Source organism: Myotis brandtii, unplaced genomic scaffold (assembly GCF_000412655.1).
Source record: "Myotis brandtii unplaced genomic scaffold, ASM41265v1 scaffold196, whole genome shotgun sequence".
In the NCBI taxonomy this organism is placed as follows: domain Eukaryota; kingdom Metazoa; phylum Chordata; class Mammalia; order Chiroptera; family Vespertilionidae; genus Myotis; species Myotis brandtii.
In genome coordinates, this window is record NW_005357311.1 from 5407028 (window position 1) to 5411393 (window position 4366).

Genomic DNA, 4366 nt, shown 5'->3' on the forward strand with positions numbered 1-4366 from the left:
AAAAAGCTATATTTCTGACTAATGTGTTACTGTGTTTTGTCTGAAATGTTTCTGGGAAGCCAAGTATGCTGATCCATTAACAGGGAACAAAGAGAATAAGCTGTTTATTGTACATATAATCAGCAGGATCTTGTATCTTTAAGCTTCTTAAGAACTTAGCTTGATCGTTTTTGTTTATCATAATGTCTATATCTCAATGTTCTTTTTACATATGTTCCCACTGAGAAATCCTCATTACAAGCTCATTTGGCACTTTTCTCCCATCTTTCTTCATAACTACAAGTAATTTTCCTACACTGTATTTTTAAACTTGTCAACTCTTAGCAAAAAAGCACAAACAGATTTCACAGTATACATCCCGACCTATATATGTTATACATCCTAGTCATTGCAAGGCCCAGAAAGTAACCAGGGCAGATAGCAGAAAGAAGTATGTCACTGGTAGTATTACTCAACCATTGGTCTTTTAAGAACCATGGAACTGGGGAAATTTAGGAGACTCCATTTGTTCAGGAGCTATTAGAACTGTTAGGGAGATGGCCTCAGTCTGTTCTCATATGTACTTACTTATAGTAAAGTTAATGGCTTCACCAGGTCATAATATTCTTGAGAAATAACTGTGACATTCTTGATTATCTCTGAACATTCGAAAACATAAAACATCTCAGTATCTTGATCAGGGGTCCTCAAACTTTTTAAACGGGGCCAGTTCACTGTCCCTCAGACCGTTGGAGGGCCGGACTATAGTTTAAAAAAAAACTATGAACAAATTCCTATGCACACTGCACATATCTTATTTTGAAGTAAAAAAACAAAATGGTAACAAATACAATATTTGTATTTGCATGTGGCCCGTGGGCCGTAGTTTGAGGACCCCTGATCTTGATTCTGCTTAGTTGGGATCCTTGAAAAATAAACTCCAGCCCTAACCGGTTTGGCTCAGTGGATAGAGCGTTGGCCTGCGGACTGAAAGGTCCCAGGTTCGATTCCGGTCAAGGGCATGTACCTTGGTTGCAGGCACATCCCCAGTGAGGGGTGTGCAGGAGGCAGCTGATCGTTGTTTCTCTCTCATGGATGTTTCTAACTCTCTATCCCTCTCCCGTCCTCTCTGTAAAAAATCAATAAAATACATATTTAAAAAAAAATAAACTCCAGAGATGGCAGGCATGCAGGAACTTAACCACACCGGAATCATTTCAAATATTTAAATGATGGGGAACTTTAAAAATTGAATTCCTTTTTATGGAATTAAGGTGGTGATTTTTTTTTTGTCCATGGTCTGTATCAGTAAAATGGATATATCTGAAAGGGCTCTTCAACCTATAGCCCCAAGATACAATGACTCTGTATTTGCAGTCATTATTATAAGACAGAATGGAGTTTTTCCATTAAAGTAAACACACATAGTCAGGCCCTGCTCTCCTGCCCACACTATAATGGGGACACTGGTAAATTTCGTATATGTGGAGGCAGGTGTCTGGGATGGTGATAGAGGGCTTTGGTACCCATGCCCTGAGAGGAGTCATGATTACTGTCCTCAAATACCTGAAGGGCTGTCACATGTAAGAATACTTATTTTGTGGTGGCTGCAAAAGACATTATTAAAATCAGTGAGTGGAAGTTGTAAAGAAGCAGAAATCAAGGCATTGAACAAAAAATGTCTCTTAAGTTCAACAAGGAATCGGTCACCTTTTTGAAAAGTACACCTATGTCCGCACTGCTCTTTTCTTTGTGGTAGATGGGACCCTTATTTGGGTGGGGAATTGGACTGGATTCTTCGAAGTACACAGAACTCTGAGATTCTGTCATTGTTACTGATGCTACTTGATTGTAAATGTTGGCTGCATAAAACTTAGTGTTGACGTGACAAATTGATTTAGGAGATTTTATTTCACCAACTTGAGCTATCTGGAGTGTTCTAACCAGGCACCCACAGTTATCCTCAGAGATGCTTCTGAGGTAGGCAGGGGTGAGGAGGTAACATTTCCTTCTCCTAGCAGGTACAGAAACAGCAGTTGGGAAAATGGGTGATGTGTATCTGACTGTTACCTCGGTCAGGACCATGTGCTTCTCAGCAAGCATCTCACCTCACTGAATGTGGTTCCAGTGTTTAAAGAGAAATTGCCTTTTGTTTTTTTTTTGTTACAACATAGCTCCTGAGTGCAAGCCAACCATTTCATCTGGTGTTCAGTTGAGTCAACAGCAATTCTGTTTAACAATGGGGGTGAACTTGGCAACGCTGGGCTTAATAAGAGATGGTGTGTGGTGTGTGAGGCTCCAAAAGCATGCCTTCCTCAGGCATTTTTTTTTTCAGGTAGATCTAATTCTGCTAAACTTCTGCCTTTCTTCCGACAATATGTGAGGTCACCCAACAATGGGGGTGAACTTGGCAATGCTGGGCTTAATAAGAGATGGCGTGCGGTGTGTGAGGCTCCAAAAGCATGCCTTCCTTGGGCATTTTTCAGGTAGATCTAATTCTGCTAAACTTCTGCCTTTCTTCCGACAATATGTGAGGTCACCATACTTTATAATGAAGGTGGGGCTTATAGTGGTGTGAAGAGTTGCCCAGGGCCCAGGAGATTCTTCATGACAGGCAGGCCAAGGGCAAGAACCAGAATATTGTCTTCCTGCATCTCAGCCAGTGCTTTTTTTTTTTTTTAAGTGCTTTTTTAAAAAAATATATATTTTATTAATTTTTTACAGAGAGGAAGGGAGAGGGATAGAGAGTTAGAAACATCGATGAGAGAGAAACATCGATCAGCTGCCTCCTGCACACCCCCTACTGGGGATGTGCCCGCAACCCAGGTACATGCCCTTGACCGGAATCGAACCTGGGACCCTTCAGTCCGCAGGCCGACGCTCTATCCACTGAGCAAAACCGGTTAGGGCCAGCCAGTGCTTTTTGCACAACATTAAGCCACTTTCTTGACAAGATTCCCAGAAAATGGTCCTAAATGTATGCATCTGTCGATGATACAATGGCTGTCATTGTTCTAAAATTCATTTTAATATTTATTATCAATTATTGTACCTATTTAATGCAAGCCACTATGGGGACTACAAATTTCACCAGTCTGTCATCTCCAGACACCCCTCCCCCCAGCTTATAGTGGTGCCACCCCAGTTTGCCAAGGAATTCCCAAATTTCAGATCTAAGTGTGTTAGAGTTTAATGCACACATTTTTGGACACTTCAGATTGGTAGAGAGGCACTGCATTCACCTTGGTCAGATCTATCATAGGGGAACAGAAAGCTGATTATATGTCTCAGCTCCTTTTTGTTCAAGACAGAGTGGCCATTCCCCGCATTCTCAGGAGTGCACCACTTTTTTGTTAATCCCTATTCAAGTCAGCCTGTAACTTGACATCATAGCCAAAATTTCTTATATAATTCTAAACACAAAGGGCTGGTGGAGGGGACTGGGAGGCTTATAATGTGAGGGGCACCCTAGCCTAAACAAAGGCGCTCACAGCGGGGTAAGGGCAAAGTGTGGGCACACAGTTAGTTACTGGGAGGCAGAACAGAGCCCAGAGCTTACCTCACCCACCTCCTCCAGCTCCACACCTCCGACTCCCTCCTCCTCCCTCCTCTCCAGTCACGGGCTTCCTTTCTGAGCATCGCTAACAGCCTGTGCTCTCCCCCAACACAGCTATTCTGCCTGGAATGCCCTTCCCTTTCTTCCTCACCTGGTTAATTTCTACTCGGCCTTCAGATTTCAGGTCAACTGTCACTTCCCTAAGGCAGCCTCATAACTCTTAGAATAGCATGTACCTTTTCACTGCCACAATGATCCCAGGTGCCCCTTTAGCTCTAACAGTGGTGTGATTCCTTGACTCATATCTGCCTCCCCACTAGCCTGTCATTTCCATGAAAAGGGGCCATATCTTTATTTTAGCCCTAGTATGTCCCCAGTGTCAGGTGCAGTGCCTTGCACAGAGTGGGTCTTCACTTAAGTACTGGTGGAACATGCAAACATCAGTAGCCTCAGGTACATTAAAAAAGGAAAGAACAATGAGAAGTTGATTTTCTTCCAGCTGGGGCGGATCAATGAGGGAATGGTGTTTGAAGAATGAGTAATATTGAGAGTAACAGAAGAGAGAAGAGCATTTTAGGTGGTCTCAGCACAGCCACAGAGGTAGAAAGCACAGGACCAGTGATGCCTGGGAAGTAAGAATATTTCACCTTGTGTGGCCATGTGTTTGCATCTGTCTCCTCATCTCGAGGGTGAGCATATCCGCTCTGCACGTAGTGCTGTGCCCTCTCCTATCTTGATGTCCAGCACCTAGCACCAGACCTGTTGCTATCCTGCCACTGGGGACGGATCATGAAGGACGGGGTTATCCCTGGAGCCTGGGAGGGGCTCAGC